Source organism: Calliphora vicina, chromosome 3 (assembly GCF_958450345.1).
Source record: "Calliphora vicina chromosome 3, idCalVici1.1, whole genome shotgun sequence".
Taxonomy (NCBI): domain Eukaryota; kingdom Metazoa; phylum Arthropoda; class Insecta; order Diptera; family Calliphoridae; genus Calliphora; species Calliphora vicina.
The window spans coordinates 35,696,577-35,722,573 of NC_088782.1; the positions used below are offsets into that span (position 1 = coordinate 35,696,577).

The window sequence follows — 25,997 nt, forward strand, 5'->3', positions numbered from 1 at the left end:
ATTAGGTTGTATTGTCATAATGTCCTAAAATATTTTCATAGTTTAAACACATTATTGTTGTCCTAAAGATTTTAAATTACGATCACGTAAAATTAGCACAAGGTTTACATGGACGGACGGACATCGTTTAATCGACTTAGAAAGTGATTTTGAGTCGATCGGTATACTTCAAGGTGGGAGTTAGACTATTATTTGTGGGCGTTACAAACATCTGCACAAACCTATTATACACTCCCCACTATGGTAGAGAGTAGGGTGTATGAATATGCATTTGAGGAGCCGCAGAAAAGAAGGTACTTTTTTGCTCATTTAAAATTTTTGGGAAATTGAGTTTTATGTATTTCGCACCCTTAAAAATCAGCATGAACTTGAAAATGGTAACAAGCTTCTTACTTATCAATAGTTGCATCTAATTGCCATAAGTCACCACTTTAAATATTAAGGAAGTTTGATATAAAACCATTTTTATATCGGAAAAAGAACCTTTTGTTAAAAAATAAATTTAAAAAAATACGTTTTGTTAAAAACAAAATTAAAAAGTATGTTTTTTATGATTTTTTTTAACGATAATATTTTGAATGAATATTTTTAGTCCTGATCTAATATATTAACAAATTACACATTGAAATTAAGTACATATGTATATCATATTTATACTAGTGTTGGAATGTAGAACTTAATTTACTAAGCTCAGCTATTTATGGACCGATTTTGTGGATTTTAAATAGCAACCCAGCCTGATATATTGGTGTATGAATCATACGTGTAAGTTATTTTGGGGCTACGGAAAATTGATTTAAACATACAGACGGACAGACGGATATGGCTATATGGACTTCGCTATCTATAACGATCCAGAATATTTATATACTTTGTGGGGTCGCAAATGAAAAATGTAGAAATTACAAACAGAATGACAAACTTGCCACTCATGGTGAAGGGTATAAAAAGTGTAATAATATCTTATCCATAGACATTGTGATGAAAATCTGTCCTCTTTCCAGTAGTCTTAATATTTAACTACATTTAAACGTTAGTTCTACGTTTTATTTCCTTACAAATCTTATTTCCATTAGAACTCCTACCATAATATAATAATTTCTGTTCACAATATTCCTTTTCACACTGTACTCTGTTTAATAATGTTGTTTTCTAAAGAAAAAAAACTGCACAAAAAAAGGAAAATGTATCCCATAACCCATTTTGCTTTACATTGTTGTTACACTTCATACGTGCTTTATTGTACAATTGACATTTTCTCTATTAGTCTTAAAAACCAATTCATGTTTTCCAGTCCTGCGGACATGAATGAGGAAGAACGTACTTTCCTTTACAACTTAAAGTGTATATAATTGGTAGACTCTTTTTGTTGCTCTTCATGGGCTGTTGGTGTTTTTCTTTTTTTTCTGCTTCTGATTCTTACTTTCTTTTTATGTTGTTGTTGTATATTTCCAAGTGTAATAACATTTTTATGACTTACCATAAGACCAATCTTAAATTTAGTATGTTACGCCTTAACATTATTCTTAGCAATGCATTCATTCATTATGACCAAAAAGACAGTATGCCTTTCATGTGGCCATAAATATTGTTTTCATACAGGGTGTTGGAAAATTAATGTTTGGAACTGTATTATATAGTAGAGGATCCTTTTTATACCTACACCGACCATGTACCGATCGACTAATAATCGTTATCTTTGTAGATTAAATGATGATCGTCCATCCGTCCGTCTGGCTGCCTTTCCATGTAAAGCTTTTGCGCAAAGTACAGGTCTCAATTTTAGGAGTTTATCGGTCATAAATGTATAGGTATCTACACAAATTTCGCTCGAAATAAATTTTGTATGTACAGAAGTCATTTGACCTAATTTTATGATGATCGGTTCATAACACATTGCAACAAAATCGAAAAATTTTAGAGGCTTTTTAAACGACTACACAATTTTGATGTATTGTGGTTTCAGTAGTACAAATTTGGTACTCCACATAATGTATGATAACCAGACACTGAAAATAACGGGTTCACTTTCATTTCAATGGTAAATTCTTATTCGCAGCCATTTAAAAATAATTTTTTGTGATATATCACTGAGAGAGTGATTTATTTGAGAACATTTTAGGTTTGGGGTTGAGAGAAAGAGAAAAGAAACAAATACAAATAATCTGGATGAGTGATTTATAATTTATTTTTTTTCGTAAAGGTCAGCTTGTGACTTTTATTTGCGAATATGAAAAATAAATCGCAAAAATGCATTTGATGCAAATCAACGCTTAGTTAGATATATAAAATTTATCAAAATATTAATAACAATTTAAAAAAACTTCTCATTTCTGTTACTCAGACTTCATTACTTTACTATACTTATCATATTATTTCCATAATTTGTTAAAAATTACTAATAATATGTATGTTATTGTATGTAAATAAAAGAGAAAGTAACAGTTATTAAGAACAAGAATATGTAAATGAATTGTTTATCTCACACCAAACCATTAAAAAACAACAAAAACGAATAAAGGTCATACCAAACCATTTAAATAAAAATTATTTTATAACTGTTATTTTCAGTGATTTATTTTTATCACAAAAATATAAATCACAATTTTGGTTTTTTGGTATATGGACGAGTTATTTTCGATCTCTGATGATAACTCAAAAAGTGTTACTCCGATATAATTGAAGTAAACTTAGAAAAGTTAAAATTTATATAACCTTTAATCTGTTTACATAATACGTTTTAATCAGTTCAGTAGTTTCGGAGTTATAATAACAGCATAATAATAGCAATAAAATAAGATAACCGAAATAAAAATCGATTGATTACTTTGATATACATAAAATTGAGTAGTTAATGTTCCTATTTCGATTGAATGTTGAAAACATATTCTCCATGCTATGTACAAATTTTCACATATATATTGCGTTTTAATCCGCTCAGTATTTCGGAGTTGTAATAACAAAAATATATTTTTTATGTAAAAATGTCTAATTTTTTTGTTTTAAAAAAATCATGAAAAATCGAACACGGCAGAAATTGTTTAAATTTATTACTTTATCGCAAAGCCACGTATAATAGGAACAAAATGAGATATCCATCATAAAAATCTATGGATTATTATCGAATCTATTCACAATTAAGTGAATTCGCTTATAGTCAGAAAATTGTACATGTGTACAAGCGTGCACACAGAAAATATTATATTTCAATTCAAACATTTATCCCATATCGAACTGGTTTCAATTATTTCATAATTAAATCAAGTATTCATTTGCTCAAAAACAAAATTTCTTGTTATTTTCTATTGAATTTCGAGTTTTGATTATTTTGACAATTTTCGTTATTGGTTGAATTTCAAATACAAAAATTATTGAATAGATAATTTTCGTAATTGAAACACAAAAAATTACAAAAATTATATATTCAATAATTTTTGTATTTGAAATTCAACCAATAACGAAAATTGTATATTCAATTGTCAAAATAATCAAATTCAAAACTAAAAATTCAATAGAAAATATCAAGAAATATTGTTTTTGAGCAAATGAATACTTGATTTAATTATGAAATAATTGAAACCAGTTCAATATGCGACAAATATTTGAATTAAAACGGTTTAAAAATAGTTATTTCACTGTACTTTGAGTGTAAATTTTACATGTGTTTTATTTTTGTTAAAATTTTGGTTACAATAACAAAACACATGTAAAATTGTAATCGATTTTATGATCGATATCTCATTTTGTTCCTATTACACGTGGCTTTGCGATAAAGTAACAAATCTAAACAATTTTTGCCGTTTTCGATTTTTCATGATTTTTTTTTAAAAAAAAAAATTTTGTTTGCTATTTTCACGTAAAAAATATATTTTTTGCTTCAATTTGTTATTTTAACTCCGAAACGACTGAACCGATTAAAATGCAATATATAAACAGATTGAAGGTTATGTAAATTTTAACTTTTCTAAGTTTACTTCAATTATATCGGACTAACACTTTTTGAGTTATCATAAATTATGTGGAGAAACATCTAAAAAAAATTCTCAATTTTAAAAAAAAAAATTTTAAAAAAAATCTATCCATAGAATTCAAAAATTTTACCATTTTTGTACTTAAGTAACCATGATGCATCAAATCTATATAGTGGTTAGTGAAGCCTTTTTTTTTTGCTGTTGACCTGTGTAATTAGTCATAGCTCCCATAGGCCGACTTCCTAAAATCACATTAACGAGCACAAATCTCTTAACAATCTTCATATCCACATAAAATTCAACAGAAATAAGTTTCATATACACAGAAAAAACTATTTCTTAAACCGTTTCAATTCAAATATTTATCCCATATTGAACTGGTTTCAATTATATCATAATTAAATCAAGTATTCATTTGCTCAAAAACAAAATTTCTTGATATTTTCTATTGAATTTTGAATTTGATTATTTTGACAATTGACTGTACAATTTTCGTTATTGTTTGAATTTCAAATACAAAAATTATTGAATAGATAATTTTCGTAATTGAAAACACATTTTTTGTTATTTTTTGTGTTTCAATTACGAAAATTATCTATTCAATAATTTTTGTATTTGAAATTCAAACAATAACGAAAATTGTGTATTCAATTGTCAAAATAATCAAATTCAAAACTCAAAATTCAATAGAAAATATCAATAAATTTTGTTTTTGAGCAAATGAATACTTGATTTAATTATGAAATAATTGAAACCAGTTCAATATGGGATAAATGTTTGAATTGAAACATAATTATACCCTACACCACCATAGTGGGGAGGGTATTATGCGTTTGTGCAGATGTTTGTAACGCCCAAAAATATTAGTCTAACACCCACCTTAAAGTATACGGATCGACTTAGAATCACTTTCTGAGTCGATTAAGCGATGTCCGTCCGTCCGTCCGTCTGGTCGGCTGGCTGGCTGGCTGTCCATGTAAACCTTGTGCGCAGAGTACAGGTCGCAATTTTGAAGATATTTCGATCAAATTTGGTACATATTATTTTTTCGGCTCAAGGACCAAGCCTATTGAAACTGGCTGAAATCGGTCCACTATTTCACCTAGCCCCCATACAAATGTCCTCCCGAAATTGGACTTTATCGGTCATAAATGTTTAATTTATATATGTATCTCCACAAATTCCACTCCAAATAAGTTTTATATACACAAAATTCATGTCACCAAATTTTGTTACGGTCGGTCCATAATTAGTCATAGCTCCCATATAGACCCGCTTCCGAAAATCACTTTAACGTGCATAAATCGCTTAAAAATGTTGGTAAACACACAAAATTCAACATAGTTAACTTTAATATAGACATAAATCACACGACCTAATTTCATAGTGATCGGTCCATAATTGGTCATAGCCCCCATATAACCCCACTTCCGAAAATCACTCAAAAATATAAATTATTGAAATTTTAAAAGAAAAATTTTTTTTGCTCTTTTACTTAGTGTAGGGTATTATATGGTCGGGCTTGACCGACCATACTTTCTTACTTGTTTTTTCTGTGTAGAAATAAATCACGCGATCTAATTTCATGGTAATCAGTCCATAATTAGTCATAGCTCCCTTATAAGACCCACTTTAGAAAATCATTTTCGAAAATAAATTTTTAAAATTTTAAAAGAAAATTAGTTTTGCTCATTTACTCAAGGTAGGGTATTATATAGTTGGGTTTGGCGTTAGTATTCTAATTTTAAAATTTAACTTAAAATTTAATTAAAAAAATCGTTTTTTTACAATTTAGCATTCCTGTTAAATTAATTTAAAAATAACATATCTTTGCTGAAAGGCTCTTTATCTCTGTAGATTATATAAATATTTATGCTCTATCTATACCCTACAATACTTTTTAAGCTTACAGATTTGTTTAGTCTTTACGATATGAACAATTGCTGTATTAGTTAAATATATTAAACAGCTTAATATTAGCAGAATAGCAATAATATAATTTAGCTTACATAAAAATATATAAGCACTTTTACTATGTGTTTTGTTACTCACTAATAATTGGATAGCAATCCCTTCCCATATAGCGTTCTATACAGTCGTTGCTGTCTCACCAGCAGTTTCCAATTTGCTTCCCATTTTTTTTTTATATTTCGCATAATTTACGCACACGCTGTGACTGCCTGGCATATTGTCAATGGGCTTATTCCTATTTGAGCTTTCTTGTCTTGTCCATATAAATAAAAGTTCACTTTATGATGCAGAAAGATTACATTATCCTTTTATTTAATATTTTTTCTTACACCAAAATACAAAAGGCAATATAAAAGCTGAAGTCTAACAGGACACATACGAATATGGATGTATATAAAAATGTATACACATGCACACATTTATAACACACTAATGTATTGTACATACTCAAACATCTCTATACAATACAGTGTAAAAAAGATATATTCATACAGTCATATCGATGGTCATAAAACTTAAAAACAAAAACGAAACCACTAAACCTACAGTTTTGATTTTTTTTTTTTTTTTTTTGATTGACAAAAATATTCTCTTTTAACAAGAGCCAAATATCTCTTCAGTGGCCTTAGCTATAGACAGTTGGAGGATTTGGCACTCTTGCAAGTCGAGATTTTTGTTTAATTTCATCAAAATCAGCCTAAAAATATACAACATTTCGAACATTTCGAAATCTTTCCAAGAGAAATTCCAAATATTGAAAAATTTGACCTTTGACCTTCACGATTTAAGGGTTAATGTTTTCCGATTTCAGTAAAAGTTTCGGAGTATATTCAGAATTATCTGGACTATAATATTCTCAATAGGTTTTACTTAAAATTCATAAGAGTAAGGAAATAGAGATCATTGGCCTAAAAATTGTCAAATAATTGTTTTTTCTCGAAAATTTCAAAATTTAAATCGCAGGTACGGAAAAACTATAAGAGATATTTTCATAATTTTTTTACATTTTTATTCCCTATTATATTCTTAATAAATCCCAATGAGATGATCAAAAAATTCTGAAATTTGTTTAACAAAATTTTTAAAAATTTGAAAATGGAGTTTTGAAACTGCCGTTAAAAAAATTTTATTTTTTTGTTCATACCTAAGAATAGGAAGACAAAAACACAAGTAAATATGGACATATTTTAAGTAAAAATGAGCTTTTATTTTAATATTTCTCAAAATATGTTAATTTTGTTCCTACACGTTAATGGCCTGGCGAATTTTTAATAACTTTAAAATTTTTTGACCAATTTCTGTTTTTTATGTCTCATTAGAACGACAATTACGTACACATTTCGATTCTTTTAAATTAAATTACAAAAGTAATTTTTTAATGGCAGAATTTTTACAAAAACTGAAAAAAATACATTTTTTCCCCTTGTAAATGCATCTCAAAACTTCAGAGGGTTTGCGGCATGTCTTAACCCCAACCGATTTACTTACAATTTTTTCAGGATGATTTTTTACTAATAATCACCAAACTGGGGGGGTGAGAATGGCCAAAATCCAACTTTCGTTTATTAAGGGCCACCCTAATGTACATACCCAGGTATGTTGCTGTTGACGTGCGTAAAACTGTTCTGCTGTTGACATAAAGGTTAAAGGATAAAATGGAAGGATTTGCGGAAAAAGTAAATAAATTTATTTTAATATTTAATGCAATATTTGCATAAATTTACGTATTTTTGAGAATTTTTAAATTGAACGCGTTAAGTTTTATTTAACTTAATGCAATATATAGTATAAGCTTTTTTGACTCACTATTTAAAGTGGTTGTAGCTGAAAACATGTTAGCATTTTTATTTATTTTTGCCACTAATATATCGAAGAGCTTTAATAAAGTAGTATACTATAAATATTGTCATTCTGTCTTTTAAAATAACATTTTATGTCATTATTTATATTTATATATGGTTTTGTACTAGGCAAAATATTCTATGTCATTTGCGGGAGAGTTCCCAGCGGCGAAATTTTTGAGGCCTTCAGCTATAAGGCCTTCTGTAAGACCTTCCTAGACCTTTTTTTAGATCCAGTACTCATGCTCGCTTGCCTTCTCAGGAAGACCTTATGGAAGGCCTACCTGCTCCCTTCTTTATGCTGCTACAAACGTAGTACAAGCAGAAAATACCGTTAAAAACTCACATTCCAAAGACAAAACTACAAATACAAAAAAATGAAAAAAGTGAAGAGAAAAAAAGAAGTAAACTTAAAATAGTTTTGCTTTAATTCTTGGACAAAGCGGTTGTGAGAATTTTTTACTTGGTCATTATTGGATTTTATTATAAAAAAATTAAAATAAATTAGATATCGCTTAGGCCGGGTAAGTTATTAAATTTTAAACATAGTTTAGGCTTAATCAAATATACAATTTATTTAACAAAATTTATTTACAAAAGGCCTGAAAACAAGCCTGTGAAGAAGGCCTGCTACCAGGCCTGTTGAAGAAGGCCTTCTATCAGGCCTGTTAAAGAAGGCCTTGGCTGGCTAGGACATCGTGTGTAAAAAATGTATGAGTATGGAATGGGTCAATAAGTCCTTGTGTCTGCTAAATAAGGCCTTCCAGAAGGCCTGCTTACTACTTCTTTTCGCCGCTGGGTTCTTATGTAAGTTGTAGTTGTATATAAAACAATTTCATTTATTTTGTTCGGAATGTATGAATTTCCTGCAGTTTTAAATGCGAACTTTTCATCGGATTTATAATTATTAAAGGTTATTTTTAAAGCAATGATATTCGAAGGGTTATTGATGCCTTCTGAATTATAATTCATCATAAATCCAAATTTTAACATATTTATTAAGTAGAAATTACTAAATCTACCTTCGTAAACATGATTAAGAAAATAAAATTGAAGTATTAGTCCTATTATAAAAATAAACAGAACATACAATTGCAGAATTATACATTTTTGTATTTGCTACTTTTCGACCACCATTCGCTAGTGCTTGCACTATTCCTAATGCAATTAGTTTGGTGGATTATTAGTAGTTAAGAGGAAATTGGTTATAAACGCTACAGGGTTTATACAAAAACTCTCAAACACACATTGTTCATACATATGTTTCCTTTCAGAAAATTCTTCTTTAATTTCAGTTCTATTTAATTTATTTTAGTTTAGTCGTGTTGACTTTTCATATGTGGCCAGTGACAAAGAAGACTTTGTATTATTTTTCTTTTATTACTTTACTTAAGATTCATATAATGACATTGAAACTAATTTCTTTTTTATGTCATTCTTCCACGCGTAATTAAATTATAAATTCGAACATAAATATAGTTGATGGCTTTTGGATTCTTCTTGTTTTAAATATTTGTGTATTACATTTATATTATCAATTTATATTTGGTATTTATGTTAGTACCTATGTATTATAGTGTTTTTGACTTCAAATTTAAAATGTTTACCCATTAATGGGAGAACATAGATAGGCGCGGGGGACCACAGAAGTTGATAGAAATAGTAAAATTTGTATCACGAACAGTAGATATGACATGAGTATTTAAATATCTAACAATACCAATTAACTCAAAAAACACCAAAATTATAGGATCCCGTTCTGCATACTATCGTTGATAACTCAAGTTTACAAAAAAATATTTTTTTGATCATTGAATGAAACATATATTTGGATAAATGGTGATTATTAACCCCTCGTGGACCATGGCTTTAAATCGTTGAAAAAGTTTTTTTTTATGGAATATTGAAAATAAGAACTTCAGGAAGTTATTTACAAAATTTTAACTTTGTGGAGGACCGGCTAGGTACCGAAAGAAACCTGCAAGGATATATTAAAAACTTAAGAAAAATTGTTTTTTTTATTTTCACCCCATGCTTAATATTTTTATACCCTACACCAACATAGTGGGGAGGGTATTATGCGTTTGTGCAGATGTTTGTAACGCATATGTTTGTAACAAGATGTTTGTCTAACACCCACCTTAAAGTATACCGATCGACTTAGAATCACTTTCTGAGTCGATTAAGTGATGTCCGTCCGTCCGTCCGTCCGTCTGGTCGGCTGGCTGCGCAGAGTACAGGTCGCAATTTTGAAGATATTTCGATGAAATTTGACACATATTACTTTTTCGGCTCAAGGACCAAGCCTATTGAAACTGGCTGAAATCGGTCCATTATTTCACCTAGTCCCCATACAAATGTCCTCCCGAAATTGGACTTTAGCGGTCATAAATGTTTAATTTATATATGTATCTCAAATCACAAATTCCGCTCCAAAGAAGTTTTATATACACAAAATTCATGTCACCAAATTTTGTTACGATCGGTCCATAATTAGTCATAGCTCCCATATAGACCCGCTTCCGAAAATCACTTTAACATGCATAAATCGCTTAAAAATTTTGGTAAACACACAAAATTCAACATGGTTAACTTTAATATAGACATAAATCACACGACCTAATTTCATGGTGATCGGTCCATAATTGGTCATAGCCCCCATATAACCCCACTTCCGAAAATCACTCAAAAATATAAATTATTGAAATTTTAAAAGAAATTTTTTTTTTGTTCTTTTACTTAGTGTAAAGTATTATATGGTCGGGCTTGACCGACCATACTTTCTTACTTGTTTTTGTTGTATGGATTTGAAAGCTCATAAAGCAATGCTCATTTAATTTTTTGCACATAAGTAAAACTCTATGTATTGGTATCATAATCATAAACAATTTTCTTTTAAGACATTTGTATAATATTAATTTATTCAAAGTATTGGAAATTATTATCTATGAACTTTTCATATTTTTCCGGCAACATATGAGAACTGCTAATCTTTTGAGGACATGAACGAATCATGCCAACAGCGGATAATCTGTTCTGAAGTGAAGAGTATCCCAGAAAGAGCGTTCTGGGTCGAGCGTTGCAACCACTTCTTTCTAAATAGTTTTTAACAGTTATTGCATTATATGGGAGAGCGTTGTCATGATGGAATATTACGGTTTCATATCTGGCCGCATATTCTGGGCGTTGTACGGCCAATGCTCGATTCAAACAAATAGTTGCGCTCGGTACAGGTTCCATTTTATAATCTGGTCAGATTTCAGCAGCTCATAATAAAGGGAGTTTTTTATAGAGGTAAATAACTTTAAATTGTAATTAAACAGAGAAAAATGTTTTTAATAACATTAATGTTTAAATGTTATTTCGGACATGTGGCCGCCGCTGCTTGCGCGTACATGGCGTAATCTGGAGTTCCAATTTGCACAAATTTCGCAATAAATTAGACTATATTTCGTCAATAATGCATTGAATTTTCACCTCCAAGTATTCGATCAATTCAGGTTTATCTGTATAGACTTGCGACTCAATATGTCCCCAGAGAAAATAATCTAATGGCGTCAGATCACATTTTTCTCTCACTAAATTGATTATACCATCCAGCTGAAAACACATGTCTGCAATACTAATGCCTTCAAATTGAGGTACGAAAACGTTTGTAAGTATGTCTCTATACCGCTCACCGTTGACTGTAAAGTTTTACCTATCGTTATTTGTGAAGACATATGGACCAATGATTCTAACAAAAAAGACCACCAAACAGTGAATTTGTCTGGATGTAATGGTGTTTGGACAGTGGCTTGATGATTGTCATTGCTCCAAATACAACAAATGTGTTTATTGCCATCGGTTTTATTTCAATTTAAAGTTCTTTACCTCTATAAAAACAGCCTTTATATGGGACCATTTTGCTCCCACCAAACACTGGGCATTACCTTGGTATAGATTTGGCTGCTTGGCCATGCAAGTAATGATTTAGTGCAAAAATTACTTTCTTTTATAGCGTTTAAGCATAATTTGGGTTCCAATTCGTATGGTGCCCAATTTTGAATGAATCCAGCTTCCAGCTAACATTTTGAAATTACTGCTTGAGTAGCTGATTTGTTGAGTTTGACAACAATCTTCATGGAGTAATGCTCCTATTCATGGTTTTCAAACATGTTTGGCTGGCCTGGGTGATCTATGTCTTCCGTGTCAATATCATCACTTCTGAACTGCACAAAGGATTTCTAGAACGTTGAAAGCTTTGGAACACATTCACCATAAGCTTTAGTGAGCAAAAAGTGTGCTTCCGCGGCACTTTTTTCAAATTAAAAATGCAAAGGAAAACTTCTCGCATATGACGCTTCGTTGGTACAAAATTCGACATCCTCGACAACTACAAGGCGGCGCAAATGTAAACTTCCGATGTTTTTTGGCTGTAATTTAAAAAAAGTGAAAAACTTTGATCTTCTTGTGGATTATTTTTATTTGGTCTTTTAATTTTTATTACATCAAGTCGAGAATATGATGTCAGTTTATGACCTCACATTCTTGACGGTATTGTCTTTAAGAGCTGCAAGAGTCTGAGGCTTGTTGACATAAACCCGCGACTTCAAAAAGCCCCACAAATAGACGTCTGGAGCGGTCAAATCAGGCGATCTTGCTGGCCAGTGCAAATCGTCAAAACGGGAGATTAGGCGCCCGGGAAATGTATCCTTCAGCATATCGGTTGTGGCACGTGCAGTGTGTGCCGTTGCACCGTCCTGTTGGAACCACATGTTTTCCAATCCCAATTCATCAAGTTGCGGCAAAAAGAACTCGTTGATCATTGCTCTGTAGCGCTCACCATGCACAGTAACCGTTTGGCCCGCAACGTCTTCGAAGAAAAAAGGTCCGATAACTCCTCCAGCGAAAACAGCACACCATACAGTGACTTTGAGCGGGTGTAATGGCTCTTCGTGGGTTACACTCGGATTTTCAGTGCCCCAGAAGCGTAAATTTTGCTTATTTATGTACGCGTTGGACGGCCAGGAAATCTGCGACGAAATTCACGTTGTGCCACTTTGGCCGATTATTGGTCAACTAAATAGTCAGCAATATTCCGCATTCTGGAGCAGTGTAGCGTAACATTGTTTATTAAAGTGTATTTCGCATGTGTTTACTACACAAATGTCAAAACAGAACTGACATTAGCGGCCAATCGAAAAATGTATAGCATTTTCTGATAGGAGGATTACTTTTGCGCCACCTTGTATAACGTTTAATAACTAAGAGAGAACAAAGGACAGATAAGTTCACTTCAAAATGACGAAGAAGGCATTAAAAACGAAAACCGCGTTCAAAAGATCTATTGTAAATCTTACATTTTTAAGTCGTACACCAATAGGACCATCGTTCCGCTCTCCTTTTTGCACGCTAGAATGTGTCATCACTTTGTTAACTAGGTTTTTGATCATCCAGTAGTCTGGTTTTGTCATCTAGCAATTTTAGGGTAATATAAATAAAAACCTCTTAAGCAATTTGTTTTCCGAATTTTGTTTCTTACTTCTTTTATTTCCGTTTTTTTACGAAAAACCTTAAAAGCGCTTTTAGTAATTAATATCTTTATTATACCTTGTTTTTTGTGTTTTTTTGATCCCACGACAATTCAGCACATTTTTATGTTTTATGTTGTTGCTTGTTTTTGTTTATATTTGATATGAAACGCTCTTAAATACTGTTTGCCACACAATGTGGTAGACCGTAAAACAATGGTACAATTAAGAAAAAATACTACACTTTATTCATAAGAATCAAGTATCGTGTTCTTAAATTCAATTCAATGTTTTTTTTTACTTACTTGTATGTATGGAACAGTGGTATATCTATGTAATTTTGTATGTTTGTTTGGATGTTGTGTTTAATCATTGAAACATAAAACATGTTTAATAATTAGCCTGCTTGTGTTGTTGTGTTGTGTTGCAACAATGATAAACTGTTTTTATACAATAAGTATCTGTGTGTGAATACACAAGAATGTGGGTAGGTATGTATATTGTTTAAGCAGTGATGATGAGTTGATGGTGTCTAATTTGTATTTACAAATGTCTGGAATGTTTGCAAGAATTCAAGCCACAAGATTCATTCAAACTTTCTCTTACCCTCACACAGTTGTAGAAACGCACACACTTCCTATATATTTATGTATTCCGAATGCCACGTACATCACAATCCTTCATTTATTCATGCTGCAGAATCAGCTCTAAATGAAACAAAGCAAGAATTTCCATTCCATCTTCTTCCTACATCTCTAAATCTTGTGTCGTTGTGTTATTAAACCAACTAATCATAAAATATTTTCTTCATCGTCATCCCTTTTTCAATAATTACTTATACAATGACAAAACAGTTTTTTTTTGTATAAAATATTTCACATCACATCCTTTTCCATGGCTGCTTTGTCGGTTCCATATTTATTGTATGAGCGATGAGTACATTCAGTTATTTTGGTTGTCACACAGTGAATGGAATATATAAATATTCCTTATGTTCTGTTGGTTGCTGATATTGTTGGCGGGATTAATGTTTAGTTCCAGGAATGACTGACATTGATCTATATTGAAATTAAAATTTAGGGCGTTATTACTAATTCGAATTGAAATAAAGTATTTTTAGCTATTAAACTTAAATAAATGAAGAATTTTTAATATTTTCTTCGAATGTGTTTAACTTGAAAAGTTAATGATTCTCAATATTAATAAGTAACAATGTTTTGTTTTTATTAAAACTAGGATCGTCCGGTGGCCGAAATTCGACCACTTTTAAAGTGCTATTTACCACTTTTATGGAAAGAATTTTTAAAAAATTGTTTATATTGTGGATATCTAGAAAAAATTACCTTTTAAACCATATATGTTTCATCAATATTGGTGGACAATAACATACTTAAAAGTGTACCACAAAAAAACGTGTGGCCTATTTATATATAAGATATCGAACAAATTTGTACAGCCATATTCCTGATAGAAATTCAAATTGTTCGGAGTCTCTAAAGCATTCAGAGCCTAATACGGCCCAAAGCCCGATGAATAATTGGCTTTTTACACATACACAACACGAGTGTGTTTCTCTCCGCTAATATTTTAAAATAAACACACATGTTATTCAGTAGCACTAAAGAGTACGCAGAGGTGACAATTTTGACGTTTCAAAAAAGACAATATCAGTTCTCAGGGCGGTTCCCATGTTCCCACGAGAAAGATAATAGCGATCGCAAGATCGTTGAACTCTAGATAACTGGCTGATCGTATGATCCTGTACCGACGATAGATCTTTAAAATGTCTACCCTATCAACTTTTGATGGTGGTATCTAGGACTACCATGGTTGCAGCGGGGTCAGGGTTCGATTCCGGGAAGGGAGCGACACCTCTGTATAATTTTTGATAGCACTCTAGCTTTCAACAAATAAGGTGGGTTTCTCTTTAAGATATGGGAAGATAACATTGCGGGATAGCCCAATTCGGCGGGTATTCTGCGTTTTGGGAAAAGTTATACCGACGTTTCGCTGGGTCAGATCAAGGATTTAAAATTAGTGAGTATTGTATAGGGGATGTTGTCATTTTATGCATTTTGACCATCTAAGTGTCCGAATATTGCCAAGTGATGTTCAGCAAACAACAAAATAAAGGAAAGCGGATTTTTGATTTTTCTTTTTTAGACTTTCTTTCCATTCCTGGGAGGTAGTATCAGTCATCCATATATTTTTGAATAGAGGTAGTAGGCTCAGATTTGTAAAATTCGGCGGGTATGTTATCAATGCTGGCAGCTCTTCCATTTTTTAGCTGTGTAATGGCTTTTGAAATTTCGTGGATAGTGGGGGGATTCTTGTTAATATGAGTGCGGTTCTGGTATCGATTGTTTCATCTCTTTGAGAGAAGCTGTCTGTATTACAGGGTTGGTTTAGGGTTTTCTCAAAATATTCCTTTTTTTAGCATATTTCCATTGTTATCCTTTATAGATATATTTGTTTTGGGTTTCTAACCGAAAAGTTTTCTGATCACGTTGAAAACTGTGTTTAGGTTACCTTGATGTACAACACTTTCTGTGGCGAGGGTGTTGAAATACAAGGTGGCGCAAAATTAATCACCCTGTCGGAAGATATTATAACTTTTACGGTTAGCGGGCATTTCGCTCTCAGCAACATCAGCATCCACAACAGCGATATTCTCGACCAGTCCGGTGGCGGCCACTCCCTGAAAGATCTCTTATGGTTTCAGACTGTTCGATTTGAGCAGCTATGCGGTGTAATGTTTGTAAAAGTTATAAGATCTTCCGTTAGGGTGATTCATTTTGCGACACCTTGTAGTTTCTTTTATCGTTACTGACTTGTCTCTTAACTTTCTTCATAAGGTTTGATAGTTTGGCTTGCAGCTCATTTTTACGATTTTTCTCTGATTTTACGCCATTCTTCCAGTGCGTTCCACTCTTTATTTTCCTTTCTAGAAAAACCATCAATTTCGTGTCACTGAAAATGGCCTTAATCTTTATCCATCTTTCGTCATCTAATTCAGAGCTTAGTTGAGAGATTGGTGGAATTCTTAGATGTTTTACAACAATGCAAGAAACTAATCTTCTGTTAACGTTTTCGGCTTTCAGCTTGTTGATGTTGTAGGTTCATCTATTTAGTTGGTCGATACCGAAGCGAAGCATTAGTTTTAGCTTGGCTATCAGGATATAGTGGTCGGAAGCTATATCAGAACTGCGTAGCACTCTGACATCTTGTAGTATTTTGAGCCATCTTCTCATAATACGGAAATGATCAGAAATGATTTGTCGCTATGTCTGTCGATTGCCATTTAATTTTTTGGTGTAGTTTGTGAGGAAATAAGGAGACATGTTTTTGGCTGTTTATTTCCATGATTCGTTCAAAGCTTTATTTTTGGTGCCCGATGCGCGCGTTAAAGTCGCTGATTAATATAAGGATATCGTTGCTATCAGCTTTGTGAAAAACGTGATTTAGGCGCGTAACATTGAGCAATTGTAATTTTACCAATACTGCTGTTGAACTGGGCTGTTATAATTCATTCGGAAATTTCCGGGTGTTTCGTCGTCTGTGATTTATAAAGATTCCTAGTCCATGTGTATGAGCTTCTCCTTCTTCACGACCGCACGCAGAGAAAAAACATGGTTCGACATGGTTACGACAACTATACTATGTTCTTTGTAACAATATACAAAATATGTTTAAGATGCAAACAAAATATGTTTACTTTTAATAGTCTTTTTTCCCACCATTTGTGAGTGTTGGTGCTGTTTTATTTTTACAAGTAAATTTTGAGTGTCTGTAATTCCCATTCTCTCTATAGTTTTATCCTAGAGCGAATAACAATAAATTTCAATGAATTTACCAAATAAAATAAAATTTTGTATTTCCAAAAATAAATTTTAATAATAATATGATTATTTTGGATCATAGTATGATTTAATTGTATCATAATTTGTTGTAATTGGGTCATAAATATGATGACTTTGGGTCATATTATGATTGATTTATATCATAATATGATTATTTCAAAACATATTATGATATTTTATGTTACTAATAATGATAATAATATGTTTTGGACTACAAGCAAAAATCTGATCATAATATGTTGCTCTTAGTTTATGGTTACCATAACCATGTTTTTTCTCTGTGTGTAGCTAAACCTGATCCGCATTGTGCAGTGTCGGACAAAACAAATACACGAACTCCCCCGACCTGACTTCGCACCAAAAACACTTATTATCTGTAGCCAGATGAGGTGGTCATATGACAAAGTTGTAGTAGATATCTATAAGTACAGTGCCATGATATGACTTTAAAAAGAAGAAACGAATGCATTTAAGGCAAATGGTCTATTATATTTATGAATTCATCTTCAATCGATTTGTATTTCATTGAATTTGCTCATTCACAATCAAGTCGTTATTTGAAAGCATGAGTTGTACTTTCGGATACTTCGAAATGGTGCCGAAAAAGTTTGTTAATGCTCCAACGAGAAAGAGTCTTGTGATTCCTGTAGTCATCATCCTTATTGTAATGAAATGTAGCCAACATTAAATCTTGATCAGGCCATTCGGGATCGATTGGCTTCTAGTCTTTCCATATCTGTTCGATTGTCTCTGAAGCTCTCGATGAAGATGCACTGTGACGCATTTGCTTGCAGCTCGTTTTTACAAGAGGGTATTTTTCTGATAGCTTCTCTGATTTTATGCCTATCTTCCAATACCTTCCAAAAGTCAACGGACAGCTATTTTTTTCCTTTCTGGAAATCCCAACAATTTCGTACCTCCATTCGTCAGCTTAGTTGAGAGATTGGTGGAATAATTTGATGTTTTTCAACAATGCAAGAAACTAATCTCCTATTAACATCTTCGGCTTTCATCATGTTGATGTAGTACGTTCGTCGATTTAGTTGATTCGATACCGGGAGGTGTTTGTGAAGCATTAGTTTTATCAAAATATTACAAGTGGTTGAAAGCTATATCAGCATAACGTAGCACTCTGGCATCTTGCAGTATTTTGAGTCATCTTCTTCAGAAATGATCAATTTGGTTCTGAATGATATATCGTATGTCTCTCAATTTCCACGTCATTCTTTGGTATAGTTTTGAGGAAAGTAGTAGCCACCTATAGTTTTACTTTTTACCCGGGTGATATTTACCCGGCTCATGATTCATTCAAAGCTTGAAAGAATTGCGCCGGATGAGCGCGTTAAAGTTACACATTAATATAGGGATATCGTTCGTATTAACTTCGTATCAAAACGTGATACATGATCAAACATTGAGCAATTGTAATTTTACCGATACTTCTATTGAGCTGGGCTGTTATAATTCATTTCCAAATTGCCGACCAGTTCATTAGGGTCTCTCGTTTTTCTAACCATTTTCTGTTAAAGCATAGCTGTTGTTGTTGAAAGGTTGTACCGCCTTTTATTCGGACGCCAGAGCCTCGTCTGTGGAAACGGGATCCGCCACGTAAAGCATGAGGTTGAGGTTTGATCTAGAGAGGCTGTGAGTGATGTGCCTAGAGCCTTGCAGGTAATACATTGAAATGTTGTTATAAAAAACAATTTGTGATTAACAACCATACAAATATCTTCCCGGAATATGGTTCTATGATACATAAATGTCTATAGAATAGTGGTATCCATACAAAATGTTGTATTGAAAATAACCAAAAATTCGATAAAAACAGATATTTTATACAAAATGTACAAAAACCGGTGTGAGTATTATATTGATGGTGGATATATAAAATTCGGCACAGCCGATTATAACACTCTTACTTGTTCTTACCTTAAAAGGTTCATGGAAATTATGTCATTTGATTATATGAGACGTATCCTGGAAAAAGCACTCTGCAAGGATCACAAGTGAAAGAAAAGACAATACAAACTTTTGGAACTTTCGATATATAATCTATGACTTTTACGAATTCACAAGTATTTTATATTCACACAATAGGGTACACTACATTTGCTCTTGACCGACAAACTTATTTTAATGTAACTTTTTCTTATTTATTTTTTTTCCTTTTATTTAATTTTCCATCATTATTATTTTTTTCTCCTCTAATATTTTTGTTTTTATGATTTTGCTCATTAATTTTGCAAACATCACAAACATACACTCACGTAGTCTTCCATAAATATTTACTAATACATACTGTAATAAAAAGAAAAAAAAGAAAGAATTACTTATTCCCTTTCCATTGTCTGCTGTGGTTACATGTTTTTGCTCGCACTTTTATCCTTTTGATGGAATGTGGGTAGGAGCATAGTGGTGATGGTAATAGTACTATTTGATGAATTTGCTATACTGTATTGCTGCTGATAATTTTTTCTCTATTTTTTTTATTTTGCTGTATTTTCATCGCCATCATCATCATCAGCAGCAGTATTGTGCAAGTCGCTGGTTTTACCATCTATGATTATCAACAATCATCACTACTTGCAAAATTTTGCGAGAAAATAAATAAAAAAAAAAACTGCAGGAAAAAATTAAAATTTCAACGTTTATCATATTTTTCTTTATGCTCTTTAGATGTACATATTTATGGATGTATAAGTGCGAGTAGTTTTTTTTTTTTGCAATTTTTTTTTGTTACTTTCTCCTCTTAGTATTTATGTGGTTGTGGTAGATTATTGTATACGCGATTATAGGGAGTTATTTAGGTAGATCAATTTATAAGTGATGGTAAATGTCTTCAACCAAAGATTTGCGAAAGGTTTTAATTCAAGAGTTTTTTCTATTGACACGGAATACAAATAGCTTGCACAGTCATTGGGAGCTACTTAAGCAGAAAATGTTTGCGAGCAGCAGGATTTATTTATGAGGCCAAGATACCTTGAAAGGCTATTTTGCATTTCCGAAATGCTGATTGATCGCTATAAAAAAATAGTTTTTCACCCGAATCATTATTTGCGTTAAAAAAAAATGGCCAAACTGCCAAATATCTGATTCGTTTAAAACAAGCATTGGCCGAAAAACGCCCAGAATATGCGGACAGACATGAAACCGTAATAATTATGACAACGCTCGGCAATACGTTGAAATACCTGTTAAAAATTACTTCGAAAGATGAGGTTGGGAAGATTTTCCTCACCCGTCTTATAAATCAGATCTTGCCCCGTACGACTACTATTTGTTTCAATTAATGCCTTAAGCTCTCTCTGGGATACGCTTCTCGTCGGAACAGAAATTAGCTTGATTCGCACTTCGCCTCAAAAGATGAGAAGTTATTTTGGTTCGGAAAAGCTCATAGCTAATAATCGTCATAGATGGGGGTAGTGCACTAATTTTGCAGTTTGCACTAATACTTAGTGATAGTACAAAATTAGTACAATCATTTTGTTCATATTTAGTGCTCAGTTGAAAATTAGCAGCCTCACTAAACATTAGTGATAGTGAATTAAAAAATTTTGCACTCAAATTTAAATTAGTTGATTTAAAAAAAATGCAATCAGCAGTTTATTGCAACTTTTTTGTATGCACTAATTTGAGTGCAACTTCAAATTGTGCACTAAATTTTTAAGTTCAAAATGGTTTAAGTTTATTCCTGTACACTAATTTAAAACTTAAGACTAATATTTAATTAAAAATTAAATAAGTGCAAACTAGCACTACCCCCCAACTGTGATAATCGTCAATACTTCGAATATATTTATAAAGATCCATCTAAATCCTCGCTTTTAGCACTCAAATAGATTTACATAAATTGTATTGAATATATAGTAAGTATATCGATAGGACAACATATTTTCAAGTAAAAACAAAGTAAGAGAGCTATATTCGGCTGTGCTGAATCTAATATACCCTTCACCAAATTATACTTTAAATAATTTTGTTTTAAATTTATTTAAGAAAAAAAATTTTATTGCAAATTTTTTTTTTGAATTTTTAAAATTTTTTTTTTTGGAATTTAAAAAAAAATTAATTTTATTTGTGAAACTAATTTTATAAAAAAAAAAATTTTTTTGGTGAAAAAAAAATTCATTGTAAAAAATATTTTTTTTTATTTTGACCCATTGTGGGTCCAACATACTTTGGTCTTATATACGCCGTTACAAGGGTCTTTAAAATACATATAATATATGTAAGCCAGATATAGAGGTTGTCCTGATTTTTCCTTATATCTCAGCCATTTGTAGACCGATTATCTCGATTTTAAAATAGATAGCAACCGAGCTGGGAAATTCCCGATATATTGATGTATGAATGTTATATGTAAGTTATTTGGGGGCTACGGAAAGTTGATTTCAACATACAGACAGATAGACGAATATACGTATATGGCTATAACGACTCCGCTATCTATAACTATCCAGAATATATATTAGGGTATTCAATCGATTAACGGTCAATCGGTTAATCGATTAATTTTGCTCGGTTAACTGTTCGAATAATTCAAAATTTCCGATTTTCAAATAACAAATAAACCGACTAATTTGTGTCGATTAACCGCAATTTCTTTTTTTGCATTTTAACATATTTTTTTTTGTATTACTTTCTCCGTTTTAATTAAAATTAAATTAAATTCAAAGTAAAATTACATATTTTTTCGATCATCCAAGAAACATGTTTAGTGAGTATAACAACTGACATATTTAATTTACATGTATTTGTCGGATGAGAACATGATAATAGACGAAACTTGAGACACTACTAAAACGAGATTTTTTTATCCGAACTTATGGAAATTATTATAAGTATTCAAATCTAATGAAATACAAAAAGGACTCCAGTAGTATAATGGAAGATTTTATATGCTTAGAAAAAACAAAAAAAAAACTGAGATATTGGATATTCTTCTCGTGAGAGTTTTTTCCAAGTCGACTTTTATTAAAACTAAAGAAAATTATTTATTTTTTGGTATAAAAACGTGATTTTGTTTATTAATCGAATAATTTAAAATTAACCGATTATTAACCGATTAAATCTAAACCCCGATTAATTATTTGCACGATTAACCGATTAAAACAGAAACCCGATTAATTGAATACGCTAGTATATATACTTTGTGGGGTCGCAAACGGAATGACAAACTTGCCACACGTGGTGAAGGGTATAAAATCTAATTTTTGAAGATCGATGTAGAGTACAGATATTTATCGAAATTTTTATAGAAAAGTTTTGGTGGAGTTTTGTATATAAGTATATTAAGTTATCCATAGAAAACGGCTCGACTAGTTATACCCTACACTACCATAGTGGGGAAGGTATAATGCGTTTGTGCAGATGTTTGTAACGCCCAAAAATATTAGTCTAACACCCACCTTATAGTATACCGATCGACTTAGAAACACTGTCTGAGTCGACTAAACGATGTCCGTCCGTCTCGCTGGCTGTCCATGTAAACCTTGTGCGCAAATTGAAACTGGCTGAAATCGTTTCATTATTTCACCTAGCCCTCATACAAATGTCCTCAAGAAATTGGACTTTATGGGTCATACATGTTTAATTTATATATAGAGCTGCATAAATTTCACTCCAAATTACTTTTATATATACGAAATTCATTTCACCAAATTTTGTGATGATCGGTCCATAATTAGTCATAGCTTCCATCCAGACCCACTTCCGAAAATCACTTTAACTTGGATAAATCTCTTAGAAATGTTGATATATACACAAAATTCAATATAAATAACTTTCATATAGACATAAGTCACACGCCCTTATTCCATGGTGATGGGTCCATAATTGGTCATAGCCCCAAAATAAGGCCCACTTCCGAAAATCTCTCATGAATATAAGTTATTGATATTTTAAAAGAAATTTTTGTTTGCTCGTTTACTTAGTGTAGGGTGTTGTAGGGTCGGGTTTGACCATACTTTCTTACTTGTTTTTTTCTATGAAATTTGAATAGAAAAGCCTTCGACGATTTTTTATAGAACATTTTCTACGAGTTTTCAACAGAAAAGTTTTCGCGGATTATTTATGGAAATGTTTTCAATGAGCTTATTACTTACGAATTTTTTATAGACAAATTTGAATTATTGTAGTTTTCCATAGAAATTTTTTCAACGTGTCTTTAATGACTTCTCAAAAAAAGTTTGTGATAACTTACAGAACATTTTCAACGAGATTTTTAAAAAAAAATATTTCTTATTATATCCTTCGTGCCAAGAGTGCCAAGGTCATATATAAGTTTGTCATTCCGTTAGTAATTTCTACATTTTTCGGAGTCGATATAGCCATGTCCGTCTGTCCGTCGGTATGTTGAAATCAACTTTCCGTAGCCCTATAACTTAAATGCATGATTCACACATCAATATATCGGGAATTCTTCCGGCTCGGTTGCTGTTTAAAATCGGCATATAAATGGCTGAGAAAAAACCGAGACAACCTCGATTTTTTCCCTATTTGTCATCTATATCTGGATTACTAAGTCATTAATATAGACAATATGGAGCTAATGATAGATATTTCAAAGTCCATTGCAACGATGTATATAAGGCTGTAGTAAGTTGGACCTATATTGGTTAACATCGTGAAAAAATATTTTTTAACCCAAATTTATTTTCATAAAATTTTTTTTTTGTCTCAAATTCATTTTCCAAAATTTTTTTTTTTTTAAATTAAAAAAATTTGGAAAAAACTTTTTTTAAAAAAATTAAAAAAAACAATTTAAAATTTTAACAATTTTTTTAAGAGAAGTTTTCAAGCTTTTTACCGATAATTGAAAGCCGAATTTCACAGTCTAATATACAATCTTTTTAACAAGTTTTAATTAACTTTGCTAATTTGTTTGATATTTTTGCTTAAGTTTTTCAAATTATTTTTATGCTCAAATAATCGACTTTTTTGTGACTAAAATTTTGTTTGAAATTTCCTCGAAAATTGATTAGACTATCTGTGATAAGTTAAAATTTCTCCAAAATACTCCAACAAATTTTAAATGTTTACCATAATTGGGCAAGTTAAATGAAGTATTTTTATTTTACAAGTCATGTGACTTGTAAAGTTGTCACTAACTTTATACATTGTACTTTAATTTTTCACAAAAAACCCCACTACTTCAAAATTCAAATATGCATTTCATTCATTTACATTTCATTCGAAAACTATCCCTCATACATGCATGTTCCCCTTTGCATTGTAACAAAATCAAAAAAGGAACCTAACAACAACCCCTTTCTTTACATCCACAGTCGTTTTGTAAAAATACTTAAACAAAAAGTTCATTGTCTTCTGTAAGCACTAAGGTAAACACGTAAATACAAAGTAAAATATTTAGTACAGCAAACGAATTACGTTGGAACAGAGGAATAGACAGAGAGAGAGAACAAACCAAAAAGAAATAAGGGAATGTGATTAATTTACATTTATTTACAGGAAGATTTTTTCAAACTAAAATTTCATGTTGTATTTAACTACAATATTTGCACTAAACGTTATAAACAGAGAAAGCAACAATGATTGTGTAAATATAAAATAAAGACTTGTGGAAATATTGTAGTGAAATTGTAGAGTTAAAAAACGACTGTTTTTAAAATGTCTATAAAAATGGCTGCTCTGATTTAGATACTTTGTAACAGGTATCTTTTGCTTTATAACCTCTACCCTTGCTCTATATTTCTAAAATAATATTCAAAATTTTGTCTGACTCTGCATCTCTTCAAAATCTTTTACAACTTTAACAAGTATATCTCACATTTCTTCTTTTCTTATGTTAATTTGTCTCTGGCCACTAACTTATTGCATTTGTAATTCTTATTCTTATTTTACATATTTTCTTTTAAAGTAAGAATCAAGTACATATTTCCATATAAAAGTAGACAGTAAAGACCGAAAACCAGCCAAAATGTCATAAACATGTTAATGTCAAAAGAAGCAAGACTTGTTAATAAACTTCTTTATAAAACTGATGATAATGTTGATGATGACAATGATAAGGATGGTGTAGGCAGGCAGTCAGTCATGTGTAGGACTTGGTGTAAATATTTTGTGCTGTACGTGTATTGGTAGTCTTTGTCAGTCCACAAATACTTATGCAGTTTTTGTCATTTTGCATATATAAAGAGAAGAATAATTTATATTGTAAATTAGGACTGGTCAAATGTTAGTGGATCAAGAGAAAAGCAAAGACCGGAAATAACTGTTCCACTTTAATTTTAGTTGTAAATTGCAACATTTACCTTTTAAAAATAGTTTTTCTAACTATATCACTAGGGTTTGGGGTTTCCCGGATAATTACGGGAATACAAATTTTAATTTTCATTATAAATTCAATTTGATAATTTCTTAATTTAAATAGAAAAAAAGAAAAACAACTCTCTAATGTATATAAATAAAAGATAATGAATAGCAAGAGTTGTATATTCTGGATCAACCACCATTGAAATTGTTTGTCTCTCACCAAAGCATTAAAAAACAAGCAAGAGTGCTATATTCGACTATGCCGAATCTTATGTACCATGGTAGGTCAAAAACTCCGTACCTTTTTGAAAGAAACGCATGTTTTTGGATTATTTTATTTTTCAACAATGTCTTTTTGAGGTCTCTATGCACTTTTTATAAAGTTTCTGCAATTGAGGAGCCGCAGAACAAAAGGTACTTTTTCGAATTTTATCAAAAATTTAATTTTTGGTATTTTTATAATATTTGGGTTGAAATCTTCTAGATTTTTACAATCAAAGTCTAACACCCACCTTAAAGTATACCGATCGACTTAGAATCACTTTCTGAATCGATTAAACGATGTCC

The 25,997-nt window shown here is 31.4% G+C and overlaps 1 protein-coding gene across 1 annotated transcript in view; it reads left to right on the forward strand.

Moving 5' to 3' along the window:
• Positions 1-25,997, forward strand: part of Dscam2 (Down syndrome cell adhesion molecule 2) — a 168,392-nt gene that overhangs the window by 40,101 nt on the left and 102,294 nt on the right. The window lies entirely within an intron of this gene.